Source organism: Ornithorhynchus anatinus, chromosome 17, assembly GCF_004115215.2.
Source record: "Ornithorhynchus anatinus isolate Pmale09 chromosome 17, mOrnAna1.pri.v4, whole genome shotgun sequence".
NCBI classification, from domain to species: domain Eukaryota; kingdom Metazoa; phylum Chordata; class Mammalia; order Monotremata; family Ornithorhynchidae; genus Ornithorhynchus; species Ornithorhynchus anatinus.
The window spans coordinates 30,921,871-30,941,685 of record NC_041744.1 but is presented as its reverse complement, the minus strand read 5'-3'; positions in this window follow the sequence as shown (position 1 = coordinate 30,941,685).

The window sequence follows — 19,815 nt, the reverse complement described above, 5'->3', positions numbered from 1 at the left end:
TGCTTTTCAATTTCCTTTATTCATTCATTCACTTATTCAATTGTATTTACTGAGCGCTTATTGTATGCAGAGCGCTTTCCTAAGTGTTTACCCCTACATTTCCAACTCTGAGACCGGTGAATCAAATATTGTGCCTTACTTAAAGTGAATGAGCTCTATTCATCAGAATTTCCTCACTTTTCTTTCCATTATACTTTTGCATACTGCCTCTGAAACACAATTTTATATTTGAATCTGGGCTATTACAATTTTTTGAAGTTATAGAAGTTGATTTAAAACTATTAAGTCTCTTTTTCTACAGTGACAGAGAAGAAACCTGTGCATTTACCGTAAATTAAAATCATTACACTATTATAGAAAAAATGTCTTCTGACTCTGACCTAACATGTAATCCAAGTGATGTCTTCAGTTTTGACATATTTCATGTGGGTGGAAAAAATTACCTCCAACTACTTTAATTTAATGTAGGACTGTTGTCAGACAGTGTTCTGAGGATTAGGCCTTCAAAAATATAGATTGATCATCGCTTCAAACTCTATTTCAAGGTGTTTGGATTTCATGCAAACATTTCTCCTTGTTGGAGATTGCATTTAAAATTATCCTCCCATATTTATTCTCCTTAGAGAAATATGGATTTAGTTGAGATTTTTGCATTAAACATTTACCTCACAATAAACACAGAGGGGTTATGTTTTTTGAAAATTTAGTTGTATCTTGAATTACTGTACCATGGGATATATTTGCCCCTAGATGTATTTGTTATCAATGAGTATCCACCCATTCAAGAATCTCTGGAAAAATAATGTGAAATTCCTTACCATACTATATATTGTAACACTAAACAACACTCAACTATTGTTTACTCTTCGTTTAAGTCATTCAGCTTTTATCACAACATAAAACTGAATGAGGACTTATAAAATAATATAATATAATATATAATATAATATTAGCCTTGGCATAGAGCTGAAGAAGAAATGCCACTTATGTTCGTATCCTTAAACTCTCCCATTTCCCGTATTTGTAATTTGTTGACTGATTGACTGATTGATGTGAAGTCCTTCTAAAATCACACCTCCTTTAACAAGCCTTCCCTGACAACTCATCAGACTCCTGAATCTTTAACAAGCCTTAGCCTCTTGCAATTTTGTATTTATTCATAGGTCCATTCCCCATTAGGTACTTTGGGACTCCCTTTTATCCCACTCCCACAGCACTTATGTGCATTTTAGTGTCCATCTCCCCTGCTAGATTGTAAGATTATGGAGGATGGGGATCATGTCTACCCACTCTATTGTACTCTCCCCCAGTAAGTGTTCAATAAATAACATTTATGGATCGATTATTCAACTTTGGCCATATTCAACATTAGGGAAGCAACATGGAGTAGTGGATAGTGAATTTGCCTTGGAGTCATAAGGTCATGGGTTCTAATCCCAGCTCTGCCACTTGTCTGCTGTGTGGCCTTGGGCAAGTCACTTGACTTCTCTGGGCCTCAGTTACCTCATCTGTAAAATGGAGATTAAGACTGTGAGTCCTCTGCGGGACTGTGTCTAACCTGATTTGCTTGTATCCACTCCAGTGCTTAGTACAGTGCCTGGCATAAAGTAAAGTGCATAACAAATACTATGTATGTGTATATCATAATTGATCAATTTTATATATTCTCATTTCCCTAATTGTAAATATTAGTATGTATGTATTCCCCATTATATTATAAACTTCTTAAGGGACTTTCCAAGCACCTAGAACAGTATTTTGCTTTTGGGAGGCACTTTAAAAAATGCCATCATTATTACTACTATTGAATATGGGTTGTAGCCTGTAATATGCCTGTATTCATTATTACTTGTTGTTCATGAATTCAAACTACTCTCAAACTTTTAATATACACTGAAAGTGGAAAACACCTCCAGTGAATAGTGGAAACAAGCAATTATATCATTTTGGTATATTTAAACAATAAACTTTCTTCATATGAATAAGAGCTTTTTTTTGTTAGTATCATCTCCCTTTCCCAATTAGGATTCTTCATAGTTATGCAGCCTGTATAAGCATAACCCCAAAACACACTTCCACAGTTATCTGACTACTGGCATAGTTGGAGAGTTGTCCTGCTTCTATGCCTGATTTTTCCTGATCATTTTGCTTGTATTATGACAATGCCATTTCAGAATGGTGAATGAGCTTGAATCACACCTGCCCTTTGATTCTCACAAATAAACATGATACAGGGGCTATGCTGAAAATATTTGAGGTGGTTTATGACTATAAATGTCTGCTCCAGTAGAGCAAAACAAAGCAAAACTCCTTACCATCAGTTTTAAAGCACTAAATCACCTTGCCCCTCCTACTTCACCTTGCTACTCTTTCCTACTACAACCCAGCCTGTACACTGCTGCTCTAATGGCAACCTACTGACTCTACCTCCATCTCATCTATCTTGCTGCCAACCTCTCACCTGCATCCTGCTTCTGGCCTGGGTCGCCCTCCCTCTTTATATCAGACAGATAATTACTCTCCCTCACTTCAAGACCTTATTCAAGGTACAGGTCCCCCAAGAGGCCTTCCCTGACTAAACCCACTCTTCCTTTCTTCCACTCCCTTCTGAATCCTCCTGATTTGCTCCCTTTATTCACTCCTCTCAGCCCTTCAGGACTTACATATATGTCTTTAATTTATTTATATTAATGTCTGTCTCTCCCTCTAGACTGTGTTTGTTATGGTCAGAGAATGTGTCTGATGTATTGTTTTAGTGCACTCTCCAAAGTGCTCAGTATAGTGTTCTGCAAACAATAAGAGCTCAATAAATGAAATTGATTGATTGATGGATGGATCCATACCATTTTTCAGATATGTGAATAGTGTTACTTTTTATAATATACCTGGACCTTTATAATATGAAAGGTTAATTTCTGTCGTTAGGGAAATGGCCCTAATTTGCAATGACTTCCAGTAAACCTCTACAGACTAACACCTGGGGCCTTCACTTGCTGCCACCTGCTAAGGGAAAGCTAAGCTTTGAAAGAAAACTTTGGAAGAATATCAAAGAATACTGTAGTGTAACAAAAGTGGTACTAAGACTTCTTGAAAATGGTTCTCACCCTAAATTCTAATCTAGTCAAAATAGCCTTCTCAGGATTAGACAAGTCTCTCAAAATGAAGAAAAAGAGCCACATTTCAATCCTGTTTGTGTACCATTTTGCTACACTACTAGAAGACACTAAAGCATCCAAATATTCCCATAAGAATTAGATGTCTTTCAATTAATTATATTTATTGAGCACTACCTCTGTGCAGAGCACTGTTCTAAATGCTTCAAGCAGGCTGAGAGACTAATTGCAGATGTGCAAAGCAATACTCACATAAATTAGGTGGAGGTGTGTTTTTCCTTCTGAGCAGAGAGAAAGGATAAAGTGGCCAGACAGCCTGATTTCAGTGGGATAGGTGGAAGCTCCTTCCTTCTGTTCTTTCCACCTTAGGTTCTGTGTGACTCATTTATGTCTTGAAAATCCTAAACAACAGAAGGAAGTGATTCAGGTCCACATTGTGTTTGGGGAAGGCAAAGAAGGGTGGCCAGGGTCACCCTGTAAGCTCCAAGGCTGGTATTTGAGGCTTCAGCTCCTGGTCTGTGGGTTCACAGCTGACAACTCTGGCCATGCAAGAATTGGATGATAAAAGCCCCAGATCTACAGGATTAGATTGTGTCAGTGGTTGCCATCAGAGCCAGCATAGAGGAGATGTTTTCTAGGATTGACTAGTTCACAGGGGCTATCACAGGCTATACCCTGGCAGAAGTGACTGCATTAGGTCCTGGTGAACATGCCCAGCACAGACCATATCTTTGTCAAGGAAGCTGGGCAGAAGCAGTGGCAGAGAAAGCAGGTGAGTGTTTCTCCTCACTCATTTTCCCTTCACCCCACCCCCTTCTACCACATTTCTTCTCTCACCCTTCCTCCCCTCACCCTTCCTCCCCTCACCCTTCCTCCCCTCACCCTTCCTCCCCTCACCCTTCCTCCCCTCACCCTTCCTCCCCTCACCCTTCCTCCCCTCACCCTTCCTCCCCTCACCCCTTATTTTCTTTCCTCATCTCTTTTTATCTTATTTGCCACACACCCCTCTCTCTTTGGGTGATCATGAAGGTTGGTGAGGTTGCATGGCAGAAGAGGACTCGGAATCCCCTTGCAACCTAGCCCCAATTGTCAGAGTTAATTTTTTCTCTCTTATACACTCCGTCAATGGAGTTCGAGGGTGGATTCAAACTCTGAGAGGTTTGGGGTTGTCAGTAGCTGGCTGAAGGTATCCCCCCATTTTATAATCTCATAACAGAGATAGGAACCCTCTGCTAGGCATCCCCTTCCGATAGTGACATCTCTGCCTCTGCAGCACAGCCCCAAACTCAGTGATAGACTTGAGTTCCCTGAGCAATTCCAGGAGTGATTGTTCAGGCTAGAACAGGGCCAGGGATCTTCCTCTGGTCCAGAAAAGCAGCATGGCCTAGTGGAAAGAGCACAGACCTAGGAGTCCAAGGATCTGCATTTTAAACCCGACTCTACCACTTGCCTGCTGTGTAACCTCAGGCAGGTCTCTGGCCCTCAGTTTCTTTGTGTGTAAAATGGGAATAAAACACTGTCATTCCTCCCCTTTAGACCATGAGCCTTACATGAGACGCGGACTGCCCCATAGGATAGAACTGTACTATTGTATCGACTCCAGTTCGTAGTATAGTGCTTGGCCCTTAGTATGTGCTTAATAAATTCCACAGAGTGGTGTGGTCATAAAGTGATTAATAATCCTCATCTCACTCTCACTTATCCACTGAGGGTTTGGATTACCTTCTTAGGTGTAAACGTCACTATTTATATCCTAAAATACAGTTGTACTATATAGATTGTTGAACAAATAAATACAATCAATCACCCAATTTCTCTGTTAGTCAATCCTGTGGGTTTATTGTGCTTCCATTCACATGAAATAAAATAAACCTAATTCTACATGAATAAATAGCAGCAGGAAGAGTAGAACCATATGTTCAGCAGTCAAGATGCAAGATGGTCAATTCCTGAGAGAGGCACCTGAGAGAGGCATTTTGATAAATTGTTTTGTCTTTTCTTGAATCTCTCTAAGGTTGTAAGAAATGGATTTGCCACAGTGCTCACAAGTAACTTCCAGCATAGTTCTGGTAGCACCTCTGTGCCATACTTCACATTAAATGGCAAAGCATGATCAGAATAGTCAGTCCACCAGTATACAAGTAAGTTTTCTTCAAGTATACAAGTAAGTACAAGTATTTGTACTTGTACTTTCCAAATGTATTGTACTTTCCAATTTTGCTTTCTTGACTTGATTTCTTACCTTCTTGTTTGCTGAACAACCTACTTAACTCAGGTATTAGAATTCAGTGACAGCATTTAACTTCATTGCACTTATGTGAGGCAAGGTATATCAGAAGATTGGATGACCACAAACTACTCAAATACCTTCTCTACTGTAAGCTGAAATGGGGAAACTGGTCCCTTTATTCATATCTTCTTCCAGCCTAGGCACAGAAAGAGGACAGGGAGGGAAAGAAGATGAAAGAAGGTGAAGGATCTGGTTCTGTGAGCTGCTAAGAGAGAAAACTTATAAGTGGTTAAAAATAGACAGAGTATGACATCAAAAACAATGAACAGGTTTTTGAATATAAACTGGAGTGACTTGCATTACCTAAATGGGAGAGCCTGCTGTGCATGGCTTTGCACACATACACCGCTAATGAAAATTGACAAAAAGACAAATAATATGCTAAAGGGGCATGTGAGGTTTGAAATTTAAATTGGACAAATTAGCAGAGAAAGTTAATAACCTGGAAACACCGATCGATAGCTCAGAGGAGCAAACGGCAGACATTGACTTCGTAATGACATTGAATTCAAAGGAAATGATACACTCTAAAAATGCGGCAGCAGCAAGAGTGAAAGAAGATAAAGGTTTGTGGTTTTGACTAGAAACCAATGAAAACTAAACATGGGCCATAAACACCAAATGATGATATTACCTTAAGGGGTGAAGAAGCTCAGCCTGATAACCTATTTGAAAAATGGTTGTTCCAGGACCTTTAAATGGAATGTAACACCTAGTTTTGTGAATTCCTCAGGAAACAAACCAATAGACCATCTTCACACCAGGTCTAAAGCCTTAATTTGACATAAGATGTGAATCTTTAATGTAACAGGAAAGCGAAGAATCAAGCTTTCTCCAACATTAGTCTGACATCATAGTGTGAGGGAACATTGTTCTCGTTCCTCAAAGATAATTTAATCAGTGCTGAATTTTTTGTATCTTGGACACTTAAGATACCTAGAGATTCTCTGAGCTCCATGTGACACGCCTTTATCCTACTAAGGCAATCCTAAATAGACTACTCAAAGAAATAGAAAAATAGGGAAATAAACTCCATTCCTTGTGACTATAATAATAATAATAATAAAAATAATCACTGCTTCCCTTGACCAAGCACTGACTGACACAGTAGATACAGGATAATCTGACCAGTTTCAGTCTCTATCCCCATGAAGTTCTATATTTAAGAAGTAAAGAGATTTGACATCTGATTCCCATTTTACAGGTGTGGACACTCTTCACTTTTTAGTAGTAGTAGAAGTATTTATTAAGTGAGAAGCAGCATGGCCTCGTGGAAAGAGTGCAGTCCTGGGAATCAGAGGACTTGGGTTCTAATCCTGACTCTGCCAATCACTTGTGTGTGACCTTGGGGAAGTCACTTAACTTCATTATACTTCAGGTTCCTCAACAGGTTCCTTCAGGTTCCTACTTAGATCGTGAGAGCCCCATCCGGGACAGGTATTGTATCAGATCTGATTATCCTCTACCTCAGTACTTAGAACAATGCCTGACACATAGTAAGTACTTAACAAATACCATAATCATTAAATGTTTGCTGTGCTAGAGCACTGTACTAATTGTTAGGAAAGAATACACATGTGATATTTAGACATAGTCACCTGCCCTCAGAGGGCTCACAACTGAGAGTGGGTTTTGAAGAAAGAGGGATGGGGTTTAGAAAAGCTTAAGAAGAATGCCATTTTATGTAGTTGAAAAGGTTTAGGAAAGTGTTAGGGAAGGAAAGTTAGGAACATGATGAGTTTGTTTAGCAGAGTGAAAACACTATCAGGAGGAAAGAGCAGATAGGAAAGAGGGAGTTAGTGGATGGATAGAGAGCTTCAAAACAAATGGTCAAGACTTTTTCTTTTATATGCCAGACAGTGGAAAGTATTATCATTTCTTTTCAGGGCAGAAGTTATGTAAAATCAGTATTTTGAAAATATATATAAGTATAAAGTCAATTAAAAGAGCAGGGGCAGGAAGCAGTGGAGTTAGTAAACTTTAACAGTAGTCCAGCTAGGAGGTAAGAAGATGGATGACTATAAGATTCAGAGCCATAAGCAGGACCCACTCTCTTCTCATCATCTCAAAGTCAAACTTTTCTTTCACAAGAAATAATCCCTTAAAGTGAAGGTGTCTTTGCTTCCTAAAAGTGAATAACAGTGGAGAACATAAGGAGGGATTTATTCCTTCTTAAGAAATCTGGGGAATAATATTGCAGCTTATTCAGAAAATTGTCATTCTAAGAAATGACACTGTGCAATACCACTGATTGCAAAAAAAAAAAAGCAGATATTTCTGTTTTTTTAAATGGCATTCATTTCGGCTGAAAAATCCTCTCAAAAAATATGTATTTGCTTCATGATAAATAGCCTCTGTGTCTTTGTATTCTATCCCCACCCCACAGCACTTGTGTATATATGTACGTATCTATAATTCTATTTGTTTACATTAATGACTGTTGTTTTGATGTGCATATATCTGCAATTCTATTTATTTATATTGATGCTATTGATTCTGTTTACTTGTTTTGATGTTTAACTCCCTCCTTCTAGAATGTAAGCCCATTGTCTCTCTTTATTGATGAATTGTACTTTCCAAGCACTTAGTACTGTGCTCTGCACACAGTAAGTGCTCAACAAATACGATTGAATGAATGAATGAATGAAATGTGTGTGTGTGTGTGTGTGTGTGTGTGTGTGTGTGTGTGCGCGCATGTTCTTTTGACAGAATTGAAAGAAAAGAAAGATCTCAATGCATTTGCTTAGTTATTTGGTTCAATTCATATCTAAGGAAGCTAGTCAAATAATATCTCCTTGACTGGGAGAGATGATCCAGCCTATAAATCACCTAAAATAGATTGGCCAGATAACAGGATAAATCAACAGTAACAACTGGAGGCAGAATTCTCACACAATGAAATACCAGCAAAAACTAGAAAAAGTAGGAAGCGACACGATAGTGTAAACTTGTGCAAGAAACTTTTCATTATCCATCGGGAAATTATTCAGAAGCATTTTAACACTGAAAGCAAATAAAGCTTAAGATTAAAGCAGATCAGTGAATCTAATGGATAGAACTAAGTGCTATCCAAAAACATACTCTGGAGATCAACACCAGAGCTAATAGTTCAACTATTCATACATTTCATTTACGAGAGTTCTCCAGCTCGTGTTTCATTCCATTAATTCAATTTAAATCAGGGAACTTCCCATTACAATAATGTTCTACTAACTTCTAGAACTATCTTCTAGAGAAGAAGTGTAGCTTACTGGAAAAAGTGTGAGTTTGGGAGTCATAGGATGTGGGTTCTAATCCTGGCTCTGCCACTTGTCTGCTGTTTGCAAGTTTACACTATCATTTTGCTTTCTACTTTTTCTAGTTTTTCAGTGTGGGCAAGACACTTTACTTCTCTGTGCCTCAGTCACCTCATCTGTAAAATAGGGATTAAGACTGTGAGCCCCACTTGGGTCAACCTGATAATCTTGTATCTACCCCAGCGCTTATAACAGTGCTTGACACACAGTAAGCAGTTACAAACATCATAATATTATTATTATTTTAACTGTGTGTGTTTATAATTACCACCAAGAACATACAGGGTTACTCTTATTTTACTTTCTTTTCTCACATTTTATTTTAGAATACATAAAAGGTTCTTATGCTACCAATAAAAGGGAACCTATGGAATTAACCTACCACAAATATTTCTCCTCTGGAAAAATCTCCATGCAAATTTATATTCCTACTCTTGTTCATTTAGCAGCCATTCTGAAAGTTTTCCAAAAATATGCAAGGTGATTTATCAGTTGTAATTCTCCCCTCTAATGTGCACTCATCTGAAAATATCCCTTATGCTTCAGCATAAATCGAATCTTAGTATCATGAAGTTGCAACTTTGTGAAGTTTTATGTGTGGTTTCTCGTATGTCTTCCATTTGTCTGGATAATATTGTCCCTCAGTCATTTAAATTAATTCACAAAGGAAGGCTCGCTGTATTTCTCATTTGCAGGTATTTCTGCTGTTATGATTTATGTCAATTTTCTTTTTGTTTATGTGCAAGAAATGAAATTTAAACACTCTTTGTGGCAAATAGACTCATTTCAAAAATACCAGTTATATCCAAGTAGACCAATACATATTGTGATTATAATGTTGACACAATGATTATTCTATAATGAGGGTCTTCGAAACTAGCTGTTAAATATACATGAAATCTAGAAGACACGGAGATAAAAGCAAAATGAAATTGCAGCAATTCTGTAGTTATTTCCATATTGTAAGCAAAATCTTTACATTATGACTGTAAAATTATCTCTTCTAAACACTATACAGGATACCCTCCTGAATATTGATAGGCTGTTTGCGTGCTCGGAAATCAGATAATGGGCTTGGCCTGAGAACTAGTGCAAACTTTGCTGTGCTGCAAGAGGACAAGCAAAAACAGTAGTCAGTTGTGAACTCTGAACTCCACTTTAAGACTTTTGGTCTCCTCAGTAAGCTTTACCCCAGGAAGGACACCCTACTGGGTGAGGGTTAATGGAAGAGGAAGTCCATCGCTGCTTATTTCCAATCAATCATTAATTTTCCCCCTCCCATTTCATAAACTGTCCTGTTCTACAAATGTTGATACTATTCTGATGCCCCACGACTGTGAAACCATATTTTTCATTATTCAAAGTATCTGAGCATGAGGAGAGAAAATGGAACTTGAACCAAAAGTAAAAATGGCATCTTAGTTCAAAATTTGTGAGGCCTTGGCTAATCTTCGATTCAGTGACATATTTCCCATTTGCCTTGCAATCCCCTTCAAAGGACCATTGTTCTTTCAACTGTCAAATTCCTAACTTGTAGAAGTATATTCTGCCCACCTAAGTGTAGCTTGAACACAGCGTTGCATTTCACACTTCCTGTCAGAAAACCAGCAGCCTATTTAAATTAGTTGACTGCAAATTCCACTATGAAGCTGGATGGGTTTTTATGGTGATCATTGTGACTTTAACATACACTTCTGTGAAATCCGGTGAGAAAGTTTAAAGAGCACTTTGAGCAGCATGAATAAATCTATGAAAGTACAAGTTCATTGCCATTATTATCCCCTTAGTATCTGTCTGTAAGTCCCATTAGGGTTTGTTTGTTGAAAGAGAAGCATTTGTGATCAATGAGATATGTAATGCATCGCAGGAAAATCATAAAGCTAAATAATGGTTGTAATGTTTTCCCATAAAACTACAAAATAGATAAAATGCCACATGGCTGAGGAGGCCCAAACTCAAGGAAACTACAAATCCTTTTGCTGGGAAATGAATTTGATTTTTTTAATTAAACACATTCTAATAGATGTTTTTTCTCCTCTCAAATGGCATGAGGTTGTGGGAGATTATTCAGTAAAATTAAGCCCTCCAAATTTGTACATTTCTCACCACCTACTAGTAGTTTAGCAACTCTAGGTGCCACAATGCCTCAAAAATAGCCCTATTAATGCCTGGCCTTGTTTATATTTCTTTAAGATCCTGCCTTTTTTTTTTTACAGTTCAACTCAAATTGTTCAGATTTCTAATTATTTTTCTCTGACTTTCTTAATCCAGAAACATGATGTATTTAATCACCTCTAAGGTTTTTTTTTTTTTTTGGTTTGGGGAATCTGGTGAATGCTTCAGTTCGAGATATCTCACTACTTTAAAATCAGTGCATCAGTATCATTAACTGAGCACCTACTGCGTAAACAGCACTGTTAAAGAGGTAAGGAGAGTGTGTGTATGTATCTAAAATGATCAATTCATACTCCAGTCCCTTCCATATTAAAATCTATGAATTGTGACTTCCTTACTACTTACAGTGACTGGTAATTTTACAATCTGATACTGATCAGGACTAACTCTTTTACTAGCTAAATCTTAGTGACCTGAAAGAGTTAAGAAAATCTCAATAGTAAGCATTTTACTACATTCCCCCCAGTAGGAATAAACCTGTTATTCCTCCCTCCTGTTCTATCTCTAATTTGGCACAGTAGTGCTAATACATGTAAGTATGCAAAGTTTTGAACCCAATTGCAGAGAGCTGTTTTTAGAAAATTAGCACTTGAAATAGAATATAATCTCCCATCATGTAACTTCCAGAGAAACCTTCAAGCAACAAGACAACTTTCTTCCCTCAATTAAAAGTCTCTATTGTCATTACAGATGAACTTCCTGAAGTTGTACTGATTAACTAAAGAAAATTGCTACTTACTATATCTAATTGTTTTGTGTTAAAAATGAAGATATATGATGGTTTGGCAGTAAAGTATGCTGTTCATGCTTAAACTATTGTCAGTTAATATTTACAAAGTTCTCACTAGATGCACTGAACTATTCTAAGAACATTACAAGAGGTAAAGAAGACTTAATTCCTGCCAAAAAGGAGCTACCACAGATGAGACTAAGCACCAGGAAGGATAAGATCATAGATTCATAAATCATAAACCATGAAGGAAGGTGAGGATGGTAGGACTATTAAGAGGTTAGATTTAAGCCAGTAACCTCTTAACTATGATGGTGAGCTTGATAAATGAGAGTTGTTATAATAATAATAATAATAATTTTGGTATTTGTTAAGTGCTTACTATGTGCCAACCACTGTTCTAAGTCCTGGGACAGATGCAAGGTAATCAGGTTGTTCCACGTAGGGCTCATAGTCTTCATCCCCATTTTACAGTTGAGGTAACTGAGGCACAGAGAAGTTAAGTGACTTGCCCAAGGTCACACAGCTGACAAGCGGCAGAATCAGGATTAGAACCCATGACCTCTGACTCTCAAGCCCAGGCTCTTTCCACTGAGCCACGCTGAAAGGGAGTGGAAAGTAACCTAGCAAATAAGACGGTGATGGGGTTGTTCTAAGAACAGTCAGCTAGTCAGTGAGAAAGCACCGTGCTGTACACCATGCCTCCGTCCCCTCTCCCCCACCATGCCAAAAAAATGAAGGTACCTCATCTCTTCTTCTGTAACTTCCCTTCTTCTTCTCCAATTCCTTATTCTGGGCAAAATTTGGTTCTAAATTAGCTTTGAACCAATGATCTCTAGGGAAGAAGATCATTTCAGTTCTTTTCAGAGCCAGCCCTGATTGTTCTCAGTCTGCTTAACACAATTTCATAGATCTGATAAAGTCCAGAGATGCAAGAAAGAGAACAGTGCACAACAAGGATATAGTGGAATGGGAAGTTTTCCATGTAAGTTCCACAAGGACAGCAAATAAATCATGCTTTCTACATCCTCTTTATCATAAATGACCTGCTACTCTAAGTGCATCATACTATTCACTTCAATTTTCACAATAGCTAGCTTCCTCTCCGTATTTAGCTGACCACAGGGTAAAGGTCCAGATTGATGTTTAAAGTAGGTGGTGAAAGGTTGGATACTCACACCTCAATCAATGAGACCATTATAAATAATACCATAATGGGATAAAAGTTCTGTAAGCCTATTTACCCAGATACAAATATTCAGTTTTTTAGTGGCAGACTTCTGGGAAATTAAAATGAATTATTTCTCAGGCCTCCTCTCTAAGCATTTCCTGGGTTTTTGGAGGTATTTATTTAGCTATCTTCACAATCCTGCTTGAAAATGAGAAAGAAGAATGATAATTCTGTTTCTTAAAAGAGATAAGCAAGTTTGATGGTTCATAGTAAACAACCAAATGGAATATCAGATGCAGCTGAATACACAATACTCAAAGAAAGTGATTACATGTAATTATATTCTAGATTCTACATCCTATTCACACATGTTATAGTCTAGATTCCTTGTTTCACTTTCTATCATAATCTTTTAAATTTTAAGAATGGATTTTAAATAACCTTTTCCAAACCATACTTCTTTAGTCTTTTAAGATTTGCTTGATACTAGAACCTAATCAATATGAATTGATAATATTATAGAGGATTTATATCAAATAGTAACTAAAATCAGGCCAAAAAAATGGTCTTTAGAGTCACTTCATGACCCTGCTTGTCTCTTGGAGCTCCTTCTGTTTAGTTTTAAAATCCTTCAATAACCTCATTAAAAACATGACTCAACATTTTGTTTTAACCCTGTTTGAAAGTCAGCTTTGAAACAAGAAAAATTCCTAACCCCTTTTCTTTTTGAGACCACAAAGATCTGTATAACAAAAAGGCAGAAAATATTTTAAGTGATTGCATATTTGAATATATACTTTCCCAAGATCACTTTAAGGACAACATTATTGTTATCTGCAACTCATGTGGTGGGGACAACTGATTCTCTTGAAAGGACCTGGTTTCTAATCCTGACTGCACCGCTTGTCTGCTACGTGACCTTGGGGAAGTCACTTAACGTCTCTTGCCTCAATTACCTCATTTCTAAAATGGGAATTAATATTGTAAGCCCCATAAAAATAATGGTCCTTGTTAAGCACTAACTATGTGCCAAACAATTATCTAAAGACTGGAGTAGAAAAAAGTTAATCAGGTTGGACACAGTCCCCGTCCCATATGGAGTACTCAGTATATTGGAGTGAGGTGGGTCCAATTTGACTAGCTTGTATTCATCCCAGCCTTTTGTATAATGCCTGGCACATAGTAAGCACTTAAAAAAATCATTAAAAAAGAAAAAAAGCAAATAAAAAACCTGATCCCACATCGTCATATATTCACCAGGATTCTGAAGATGCAAATGCAAAGTGCATCTAGGCTTAGTGAATGGGCGACTGAGTCAGGGGTCGCGGGTTCTAATCCCCTCTCCACCACTTGTCTGCTGTGTGACCTTGGGCAAATCACTTAACTTCTCTGTGCCTCAGTTCCCTCATCTGTAAAATGGGAATTAAGACTGTGAGCTCCATGTGGGACAACCTGATTACCTTGTATCTACCTCAGCATTTAGAAAAGTGATTGGAACATAGTAAGTGCTTAACAAAAAATATCGTTATTACTACTATTATCATCTAGGACTTTAACCTATCAGCCAATCCAGGAAACTAGTGAACGAGGACAATAAAGTCCTACTTGGGGCATGTTCTTGGAGAGATTCTTCCTTATATTACATAGATGGACAAATAATAATAATAATAATGATGATTACTGTTAAGCACTTATTATGTGCCAAGCACTGTTCTAAGTGCTGGTGTAGATACAAGGTAATCAGGTTGGACACAGTATCTATCCCATGTGAGACTCACACTCTTAATTCACATTTTACAGATAAGGTAAATGAGCACAAGAAAGTCAAGTGACTTGCCTAAGCTCACAGAGAAGACCAGTGGTAGAGCTGGGATTAGAACCTATGACCTCTGACTCCCAAGCCTGTGAAAACAACTATTCAATTATATGATTTCTGAACAAAACATTTGATGTAGACAACTTGTCTGATGTCAGAAAATAATGAATTAAGGATTCATCATTTATAGTCATCCATATATGAATTAAATTAATTACATTGATTAAAATTTAAATTACTTCAGTTTCCAATGTTTGAAGTCTCCATTTTTTGTATCATGGATGTGTTAGCAGTAAACAGTGGATTATAGGTCTGCATATCCTCATAGCTTGTTGTGTTTTTGACTGATTCCTTTGTTAAAAATTAAAAACTGAGAGACTGTAGTTTGTGCTATATTGGTGCTTTGGTACGTGAGATTTTATTCTCCCTGTTTTAAGTTAAAACAAAGGTAACAGTCATACTTTACTCCTTAAATTCATTCCAATTTAATTTCATTTCACCTTGGTTATGGAGTAAGGAATCTATATATTGAACAACGACAACAATAACCAAAACACCTAAACTTCCAACCTGTTATCTGATGAGCCTTTCATCTTCTCAATACAGTACCAATGTGTGAAACAGCGACGTTGGAAAAAATGATAAAATAATTAGTCTGTTGTGTATTTCTAGCTGTATCATTATTATCTGCTCAGAATTTCACTGTCTGTGATATGCACAAAATACATAAGTAATTGTCCAATTCAACACTACCAACACAGTGGCCTCAGGCTTTCATTTATCTAATTTGTGTTTTTCTTCCATTGAATTTAGGATGCTGCTTAGGAAATTCATTTAATCAAACTGAATACAAACCACCATTTCAATTTCAATGTAAGTCATTGTTACTGAATTGGGAGGTGTCTTTTCATTTAAAAATAAAAGGAATTAAATATTAAACAGATGGTCTCCCTTACTCAACCCACACCAGGGACCAAAATAAAATGGTACTTTAAGCTGGTGCTGGAGAGTGGATAGAGTTTAGGAGGTATAAGGTGAAATCATTTTCTCCTCTCCACTCTCCTCTTTGCCCACCTACATTCTTCTCCTTACTTCCACCCAAAAGGTCAAACAAGATATATTTTCCTATTCCTGGGCTCCGTACTTTAGGACTCAAGGGTGGTGTGCTTGAACGGCACCGGGCAGAACAAGAGGGTCTCTTACCACAACCACTCTTCCAGCAGAACTTTATGCTCACTTCCCTGGCAGAGAATTTTCTGTTACACTTGGAAAACCCATGGAGGTGAAGCAGAGAGAACAAGGCTAGAGAGGGAAATGTACTTGGATAGAATTCTACTGTTCTTAGACTGACTTGAAATCAAGTAAATAAACTTCACTTGAAGATGCTAAGAAAATGTTAAATTATAATCTAGAAGGGGACAAAAAAACCCTAACACCAACCCCAAACAATGAAAACTTTTCATAAGAACATTTCTTTGTAAATGGAAGTTTTAGTTCAATCAAGAGAGATTTAGACTTCTGAATATTTGTTTTTATATTGCTTTTCTGTTACACTGAATATCTCGTTGTTCAATAGAAGTTTGCTTTTTCCCATTCCAAACCATTTCTGAACAAACTTGATGCTCAGAGCGTGGGTAAGCTCCACAATGCTTTCAAGATTTATTACCAGAACACATCATGGTAGTGGCATTTTGATATGCCATCAAAGCTCCATTTTTCAGATGATGTCCTACTCAAATGTTGTAGATCATCAAAAAGAAAGGGCAAAAAGGAAGGATTTCTGTAGTTGGCTCTTGTCATAGAGTTTATTAATAATCATTTTCCAGAGTCAATATTGAGAATGAAGATGCTTAGAAGGTCAAATTTGCTGGTTGATCTGAAGTAATAATTAATCTATATAGTTACAATCCATTTGCCACTGCTATAATTGAGTGGGTATTTGTTTTGGGGCTTTTTAGAAGGTATTTGTTGTGCATTTACTTTATGCCAAGAACTAAACTAAGCCCTGGAGTAGATACAAGACAATCAAGTCATACGGAGTCCCTGATCCACATTAGACTCACAGTCTAAATGGGAAGGAGAATGGGTATTTTATCCCCATCTTACAGATGAGGAAACTGAAGCACAAAGACGTTAAGTGATGTGCTCAAGGTCATACAGCTGAACTGGGATTAGGACCTCTGATTCACAGGCTCATGCTTTTTTCACTAAATCATGCTCCCTTAACTTCCATTTTTAGAGTGTCTATATACATTTTGCTCTGAAAGAGAGAGGGTCATAGTGTTCTCATAATGACAGCACTTCTTTATGATGCTGTCTAATGTACCCTGTAATGTTCCTGAAGTACATTTCTATTATTACAGTTTAGGATTGAAAGGGAAATTATTTTTTAGGTAAATTAAAACCTTACTTCATTACAGAGAGCATGTGTTACCTAAAAATGACAAATGTTCACATTTAAAAGGTGAACTGAAAGGCATTTTAATATCCAAGGCCTAAAGGTTGAATGGTGCTAGGTAATTGTTAATACTACTCATACTCAAGGAGACATAATTTGGAATAACTGAAAACCATGAAGCTTACTTAAGTAACTAAATAGAGGATAAAGAGTTCTAAACTAGTAGAGTTCCAACTGAAAAGTAAAGGTATCTTTCTCTTATTGGACTAATGTTAGTTTTTGAGAAATGTAGTGGCAGATGGGGAGGGCTGGGGGGGTTATAGATAACCAAATATGAACCAGTAAATAAGAAGCATGGTCTCATTCTATTTGATTTATTCAGAATCTTGGAAGCCCTCATATTTAGTTTCACATTTTCTAAAGCAGTAAGATAAATATTTAGTTTCAAAATTCAGTTTCCTCTTGATGTATCTTATATATTCATTCAGTCAGTCAATCAAATTTGTTAAGCACTTACTGTGTGCAGAGGACTATATTAAGCACTTGAGAGAGTACAACACACCAGTAAACAGACACATTCCCTGTCCACAATGAGCTTACAGTCTGGCGGTCAGAGGGCTGACAGACAGTAATATAAATAAATAAATTACAGATGTGTACATAAGTGCTGTGGGGCTGGGAAGGAGAAGAACAAAGGGAGAGAGTCAGGGCATAAGAGAAGAGAGTGAGAGGTGAGGAAAGGGGGGCTAAATCAGGGAAGACCTCTGGGAGGAGGTATGCCTTGAATAAAGCCTTGAAAGAAATCAGAGTAATTTTTTGTCAGATTTGAGAATAGAGGGTGTTCCAAGCAAGAGAAAGGACGTGGGCAAGGAGTCAGTGGCAAGATAGACAAGATCAAGGTACAGTGAGATGGTGCATAATCTTATGCATTAAGGGTTTGGTAGTTAATAAAAGTAAACAGAAACAAATGTTCTTTTTATTTAATTTAGTATCTAAGCTTAAGTAACTAAACAGTGAATCTGTGTATGTTGCATGGGTAATAGTGAAGGTATTTCAGGTTTTCCACCGAGCACAATATCTCTTACCTCTTGTGCTATCATAAAACTTCTGCAGTGTTTTCCAAGAAGGCAGTTAAACTTTTTAGGGTTATAAGCAAAATACTTTTGTCTGTAATCCTACATTTTCCCAAAATATCTTTATCACATAAACGTAGCTTTATCGATTAACAGGGACTTTATTTTATATTATTAGAGCCAAGATTTTCTTGAATGTCCTACTTTATTTGGCAAGGTTTCTTCCATAGTTTACATTGTAAAGAGAGAAACTAAAATGCCTATTCAAACTACTGGATGCTGAGAGAGGCTGAACCAAAAAGCAGAGCAGTTTCCAAGTTATTACTAGGTATTGTGTGTCACTCATATAGGTATACGCCTTCTAGGAGTGCCTGGATAGGCTAATAGTGCTTTGAAAACCACTACTAAGTTAATATGATTAGCATATTTTAACTATTACATATTTGTCATGTTGCTGGGTTTAAAATGCCTTGATTGGAAAGATGATGAACACCGGAAGATGAGTTGCAGTAGTTCAAAGTAGCATACTAGAACTAGGTGAAAAGAAGGACCTAATTAATATTTTAAAATAGTACTTATATATTTGAACAATAAATAAGAAGAGTCAAAATGGAAGGAAGAAGAGAAATTCCATCCATGATATGGCTCTGTAAATGTCTTAAAGCCATTCAGGAGTGGAGAGAAGGTTGGAGATCAGGCAGAAGATCAATTTGGGAGACATCAGAACATCTGCAGCAGGTGACCTTCTCAAGAGATGAAAAGAGCAATGCATTTTGGGATTAGCCAGAAGTAATAAGAAAGGAAAAGAAGGGAAGCCTGAAAGGAAACCAGAAGGACCAGTCTGGAAGGTAGGAGGATAGCCCAGCTAATATGGTATTCCTGTATCCAAGGCCAAAGAGATTTCAAAGAAGGAAGGAAAATAGTCAAAGTGTCAAAAGCATCAAAGAGGGAAAAGGTTAGGACAGAGAAGGGAACCACTGAATTTAATTGGAAGAGTCAAGGCAAACACAAGTGTAGGGGATTGGGAGAGGCTGGATTAAGGTAAATTGTTCATGAAGTTTAAACCCGACTGATTTGACAAGGAGAGCTGAATTGTAGAAAGAGGAACTTATTTCAAGGCAGAAGGAAATGAGTTAAAGGTGAACAAATGGTTGATGTAATTTATTTTATGTCTGTCTTTCTGACTACTTTGTAATGTCACTGAAAACAAGAATTGTATCTACTTTATGATAGAAATAATAACTGTGGTATTTGTTAAGTGCTTAACTATGTGCCAGGCACTGTAACAAACCCTGGGGTGGATACAAGCAGATTGAGTTGGACACAGTCCCTATCCCAAATGGGGCTCACACTCTCAATCCCCATTTTACAGGTTAGATAATTGAGTCCCAGACAAGTGAAGTCACTTGCCCAAGGTCACCCAGCAGATGAGAGGCCTTGACTAGAACCCAAGGAGAAACTCGAATCCATGACCTTTTGACTCCCAGACCCATGCTCTATCCACTACGTCATGCTGCTACTTCTACTATGTGCCAAGCACTGAAGTATGGACTGGGAGTAATTAGAAAATAGTTTAACACTGTTTTTGTCCCAGGTGGTGCTCACAGTCTAAGGCAAGCAGATTTTGAATGCCCATTTTACAAACAAGGACACTGAGATACAAATAACTTGTGTCCTGACCATAGAAGTCAAGTGGCAAACGTGGAATTAAAACCCAGGTTCCCTTTCTCCTTTTCCACTAGGTCATACTGCT